Here is a 6,732-nt window from a genome sequence, read left to right as displayed (position 1 = left end):
CGTGTGTTATTTCAAATTCGTAAATATTACATGTTATTCAGTGTGTAAAAAGGGCACAAAAACTGTGGAAACTCATTTAACGTTCTTTTACAGCATGAAGTCAGATTCATTTTGCGAATCATCAGAACAATTCATTTTAATGAACTGATTCAAAAACATTTACCCAGTTTTTGAATTCCTTGCGCGGCATTTAATCTCTATATGATCGTGTTCAAAAGCGTTCATGATTTAAAAAAGAAAACAGTGTTTAACAAATGGTTGTGCTGTTATATTGCTTTATAGTGCTTGAGTTAAATTGTCTCTTGTTCATAAGTCACAACATAAAGCCGAGTTGCCATCTGTTCAAATGAGTCGTTTGGAATCGATTCAAAAGAACCGTTCTTTTCAGAAATCAATAATTACATTAAATTTAATGCATTTGCTTTTAAAATGTTACTTGAAAAGCTTTGTTATTACTTTGTGTTTATGTTTTACAGTTGAAAAAGGCATCATTAACAAAGAAAATTATGCAAGGATATCTGCGGCTGGTGGTTTTACAAAGGTGAGAACAATTTCAAAAAGACATTATTGGAAGAAAAAAATGCAAGTGTGACGAGAGAGGCGTGACGAGAGCCGTGGGAGGAGCAAGCGAGGCCGGTGATGTGTTTGATAATGAGCGTCAGCTGGGCGCCACCGGCCTCGTATCTCCCACGGAGGAGATCGGAGGCATAAAAAGCCGAGCGGCAGGAGCATAGCAGACCAGCCCGGACAGTTAAGTTTTGTTTACGTTCGTGTGGCCGGCAGTCGTCCGTGAGGGGTTTTTACTGCTGTTTATTGTTTATTTATTTTTGATTAAAGTGTTTAAATGTTCGCCGGTTCCCGCCTCCTTCCTTCCGTTTTATTGAGCTTTATTACAGTGGTGCCAAAACCCGGGAGGAAGGAGGGACATGCTGTCAGAGTCCTCGCCGCTTAGGGGGATCGCGGTGCCGAGGCGGTGGTGCTGGAGCGTGTGCCCGGACGGGGCGAAGACCTCGCGCCATGTCCTGGGTCTGAGGTGGGGTGGGGTGGCTGCCGTCCGCGAGGGAGCGGAGAGGTCAGCCCCGCTTGCCCTGGGCCGGAGCCTGCTACCGTCCGCCGGATCGGGGAGGAGCAGGAAGCGGGGGACCTGCTGCCGGCTGCCCTCGGTCAGAGGAGCCACTGCCGGCCGCCAGGACACGAGGACCTCGCTGCCGTGCCCCTGGGTCTGAGGTGGGGTGGCTGCCTTCCGGGAGGGAGCGGAGGAGTCAGCCCCGCTTGCCATGGGCCGGAGCCTGCTGCCATCCGCCGCGTAGGGGAGGAGTAGGAAGCGGGGGACTTTCCTGCTGGCTGCCCTCATCCGGAGGAGCCATCGCCGGCCACCAGGGGGCGGAGGAGGAGCGAGGGAGCATCCAGTACCACCGCATGGCACCGCGAGGAAGAGCCTCTCGGCTGGTTGAGGGCCGAGCGACAGCGTGTCGGGGAACCGGACTAATTTTTTTTTCTTCTCTCCCCTCTCCCGCCCCTGTCGCCCCTGGTGCTTCCGTCTCCGTTCTCTCGTCTCGTCGGTCCATACCCCCAGGCGCTGGGGCCAGTAGGCACAGTCCTGTGGGTACCCCCCCGGCCTGTGAGGGGCGATGAGGGTATGTGATGAGGGAGGTGTGACGAGAGCCGTGGGAGGAGCAAGCGAGGCCGGTGACGCGATTGATAATGAGCGTCAGCTGGGCGCCACCGGCCTCGTATCTCCCACGGAGGAGATCGGAAGCATGAAAGGCCGAGCGGCAGGAGCATATGGCGAGAGAGGACCGGGCCCGGACAGTTATGTTTTGTTTACGTTCGTGTGGCCGGCAGTCGTCCGTGAGGGGCTGCCGGCCTGGTTTTACTGCTGTTTATTGTTGATTTATTTTTGATTAAAGTGTTTAAATGTTCGCCGGTTCCCGCCTCCTTCCTTCCGTTTTATTGAGCTTTATTACAGCAAGATTTTAGATTAAGTGTTGTTTGTCTGTGTATTATCGACTATGAAGAATTACATGGCTCAGTTTATTTGCTGCGTGCGTCTATTTTATGCAACCTTGCCAGGTATATAATCGCTTTATACAAGCAATAAGCCCGCGGTTTACTGTAAATTAACACACCCAAGCCTCTGTCTAAAACCATTTATTAGAGCTTTATTTTATTTTTTTTAAATTGTAGGCTGTAAAAAGAAATCCTTCATCATGACTGGAGGTCAGGATTAAAAATATTAAAAGTTGGTTTCTTATAGATAATGACCGTGTTGCTTCTTATGTGAAACAACTACTGTCATTTAAAAGGTTCAACAAGTGCATTCTATGACATTTGGGGACATATTATGCATTAGATAAAGAGGCGCAGTAAAGCACACTGAACGCAACGGGGCGCTGTGTGTGGTAATAAAAGCAAACCGAGCTGCGTCTCTTTCTGGATAAACCGAGTGCGGTGGATGTCTAACCTACCTACCGAGCCCGTCTGGTCACCCCTCGGAGAAAAAAAAACAAGACCCGCAAATCCGTGGCCACAGTTTTGTAATTCGTTCCCTCAGTTTACAAAACCGTGCTCTCGGATTAATAAACTGTACCCACCAGTTTACAATCCGTGCTCTCGGTTTTGTAAACCGTCCCCTCAATTTTTGAAATCTGTACCCACGAATTCATAATCTGTGCCCACGCTTTCGCAATCCGTGCGCACGGTTTTGCAAACTGTAGCCTACTCGCGGAATTGAAGCCTCTGTCTGTCAACAGAACAAGCTCCTTCCTACAGGAACATTAACCAATATTGTATACTGTTTTATATATAAATTGTCCTAATGTGTTTACACACGAGTGCGTGGCGCATATAAAGCATGCGTTCATTGCCGCGTTTCACTGGCATAAAGTTGGTTTGACATTAAACTTTCGTGAATTTAGGGACCATCTCTAAAGTACACATTAAAATACCCTTTTCCAACTTCAAAAGCATTTAAAGGGAATGATTTATAGCCACAAAACTAACTGTACAGTGTTCATGTGTGTGTCAGCTATTATGCACAATTTTTAGATTATTGAGTATTAAAATAAACCATCAAATCATATGTACATATTCCTATACGTATTGCTATTGAGCTTTAAATAATGGTATATTTGTGTATGAGACCATTATACACATAGGAATGTTTGCATGTGATTTGACGGTTTATTTTAATACATATCAATAATCTAAAAGGTGTGCATTCTATCTCACACACACATGAACACTTTACAGTTAGTCAGGGAAGTCATTCCCTTTAAATGCTATTGAGCTTTAAAATGTGTATATTTATGTATGAGCCCATACAGCTGTGAAACACATAAGAATATTTGCATTTGATTTAACTGTTTATTATAATAAATATAAATAATCTAAAAGGTGTGCATTATAGCTGACACACACATGAACACTGTACAGTTAGTTTTGTGGCTATAAATCATTCCTTTTAAATGCCATTGAAGTTGGAAAAAGGTATTTTAATGTGTACTTTAGAGATGGTCCCTAAATTCACGAAAGTTTAATGTCAAACCAACTTTATGCCAGTGAAACGCGGCAATGAACGCATGCTTTATATGCGCCACGCACTCGTGTGTAAACACATTAGGACAATTTATATATAAAACAGTATACAATATTGGTTAATGTTCCTGTAGGAAGGAGCTTGTTCTGTTGACAGACAGAGGCTTCACTTCCGCGAGTAGGCTACAGTTTGCAAAACCGTGCGCACGGATTGCGAAAACGTGGGCACAGATTATGAATTCGTGGGTACAGATTTCAAAAACTGAGGGGACGGTTTACAAAACCGAGAGCACGGATTGTAAACTCGTGGGTACAGTTTATTAATCCGAGAGCACGGTTTTGTAAACTGAGGGAACGAATTACAAAACTGTGGCCACGGATTTGCGGGTCTTGTTTTTTTTTCTCCGAGGGGTGACCAGACGGGCTCCGTACTAACCCGTCCCACATCCAAGTGTGATTTCATAAGCCACGCCCATGTCAAAATACGTCACATTCTCATTAACATTGAAGCAGTATGACGCCAACACAGTAGGTGGCGATAATAGACAGATAATAGATAATAGATAGACATAGATAATAGATTATTGTTTGTGTTACCTGAAATAAAACCAAAAAGAAGACGAAAAGGAAGCAGAAGCATCCAGAAAGTGAGGTGAATTAAGTATTATTGCCATGTCGGTAAGTAAAATAATCGTGTAATTTCAAAAGTATTTATATTATGTATGCTTGATTGAAATGCATCAGTAAATTCACAAGGATTGTGTCGTGGCACACGTAATCTTTTGCTATCAATGTTGTTACGTGGTTGGTATGAATTTTCTACCTTCACACGTGCCTTCTTTATTAACGTAAATGTCATGTCAATGTTTTTCAGCATCCTACGCATTTTGGGTCCAAGCCAGTCAGATGCAGAGCAGTTCTGCAGGGATGGACGCTTTGAATGTCCGTGCTGCAAGATGGCTGCCAGTTGTCTTTATGTAGAAAATGTAAACATTTAATGTTAAAAAATCATGACTTCATGTGCACATCATCTGGTGTAATAGGATTTTTAGTTTTAACGTGGTAAAAATTCACTTGATTCAACTTTCCAGGTTGGTTTTATGGTTGCATTATTTGCACTTGGCTGCCCCACTTCTGCTCAGTTCTACTAATTTCCAATCTGTGTTTGAATCTGCACCATACCACTTTGCTTGAAATGACTTCCAGTTTAACAAAAAAATCTAAATATTTTGTCGTTTTTTTCATATTTTCTTCTAAAGCTCAATTGCACTACGCTTGCTTCCTGGAAGGTCATCAAAGCTAAGGTACAGGAATGCAGTCACCATTTTTTTCAGTCCTTGTTCATGGTTTTATTAATTATAAATTACATCTTGATAAATTACATGCTTGTTTGACAGAATATGCTTACCCAGGGAGAGGGACCGGATTGTGGCGTTCATGCTGATGGCAAGTTGTGAATTTATAGAGTATGGGCAGTTATGGTGATGGCAAAAGATTTGTGTTGTGGTGACTAAATTTTAGTGTTTTCATTTTCTCAATGATATTTCTTGTCTTTTTTAGTATGCACTGTATATGGCCCTGGACTGGACTGTTGACTTCAGTCAGGTGACAACCTCAAATTCTCAGTTTCTTTTTTCCAATAAGTTTTTCAACTGCATTCTTAGCTTTGTGTTTTATCTGTTAGGTAGACATCCTTCAGCTCCGCAGGTGGTGGTTTCGTTTGATTTTGGAAAGCATGTCACCTGCAAGGTACACACAACTGGTTACTGAAATGAAATCGTAATACATTCAAACTGTAAATGTTTCCTTCTAGAATTTTAATCGGTACTGTCTTCACAGAGGACACAGAATGTTGTTGAATAAAGTGTTGAAGACAAATTCCTTGCGTGTCCTAAGCACACTTGGCAATAAAGCTCTTTCTGATTCTGAATGCTTTGAAAGATGAGAGATGCTATACAAATATTCCATTTACCTAACCCTTGAGTCTGTCTCCAGTGTGTCAGAGTCTACCACCACAAAAGAGTCACCCCTAGGCACCATGTGGTCTGTCAACAAGAGGACAATGATGAGGTAATTTTTTTAGTGGACATGCATATTTTCTCCTACAACAATACCCCAAACATCAAACACAGACTTATTCTCTATTTTAACAGGTCTCTGAAAAGAACGTAAAGTGTAGGTTTGTACAGGACATCGGTCCTGCATGGTCCTGGGTACAGACTCACCGTGCATTTTTCTGTGGGGAGGAGATGGAACCTGCCTATCTCCAGATGGATGACGAAAACCAACAAAGACTGTTCGAAGAATACCTGCGGGGCGATTTAGAAGCAAGAGATGCCTTCCTATTTGAATGTGCAGAGGACCTGGACACATTCATTTCTAATTGTAATGAAAAGCAAGGGTTAAAGGTCCATGCCATGATAAAAGAATAATTTGATTTAATTGTTTGATTTTATTTAATTTAATCTGATTTGTTCAAATGTAATTGTTTTGTAGAATAATAAATACAAAATTACCTGGTGAAGCATGTCTTTTTTTTATCCATTTTTAAGTATCTGAAGACCTGGATACATATGCTAATCAGACTGTGTTGATAAAGAAAGCCATAAGATCAATGCCATGTTACAAAATTCATATAAATCTATCAAAACAAACTATTTCTCTGTTACAGTTATGTATGCGTATGCTACTGCATAGAGAACTGTTGAGCTCATTTGTTTGGGCTCTTATAAGTAGGACATGTTAAGGAGATTTAATCAATATTATGAATTAAAGAAAAATATGTTAAGAGTGACTTACAATACCAAGATGTAATTGTTTATTTAAATTTGAACCATTTTTGGGTAGGGTAGTATCAAACATCCTAAAATTATGAATTGATCTCTTTAAATAAATGAATGAGGAAAGGTATTATGGTTTTTATTAACAATTTTTATAACTAACCAATACGAGCGTTATACGGCTATTTTGATGACGAAAATCAGCTCCTTATATTAGACATTCCTGGCGAACTTAGGGTTGGCCTGGATTTAATTTATTTACCCTAGACATCATTTACAAACGTGAAATCGTCTATTAGTAAAACGAAAGATAGCATTATTTCGTATTATAAAATCCCAGACTGCCGCAGGAAGTAGCGCCATTTTGCACATGCGTACGTTTAACCGGGTTTCTTGTTGTGACGTATTGTACATG

General features: G+C 41.7%; 1 long non-coding RNA gene across 3 annotated transcripts; it reads right to left on the bottom strand.

Annotated features, from left to right (window-relative positions):
* Positions 1-5,166: 5,166 nt before the first annotated feature.
* Positions 5,167-6,679, bottom strand: LOC130565038 (uncharacterized). Of its 3 annotated transcripts, none has more exons than XR_008964327.1 (5): positions 6,337-6,679; positions 6,054-6,122; positions 5,763-5,916; positions 5,510-5,582; positions 5,167-5,279 (listed from the first exon to the last, which is right to left on the bottom strand). It is a non-coding gene; the product is annotated as an uncharacterized LOC130565038 (long non-coding RNA). The 3 variants fall into 3 exon arrangements; XR_008964328.1 differs by having other exon boundaries at positions 6,481-6,679; XR_008964326.1 differs by having other exon boundaries at positions 6,054-6,679.
* Between the last annotated feature and the right edge of the window lie 53 nt (positions 6,680-6,732).

The sequence above is a fragment of the Triplophysa rosa genome, linkage group LG14, assembly GCF_024868665.1.
Source record: "Triplophysa rosa linkage group LG14, Trosa_1v2, whole genome shotgun sequence".
Taxonomy (NCBI): domain Eukaryota; kingdom Metazoa; phylum Chordata; class Actinopteri; order Cypriniformes; family Nemacheilidae; genus Triplophysa; species Triplophysa rosa.
This window is presented reverse-complemented; position numbering and strand designations above follow the sequence as displayed.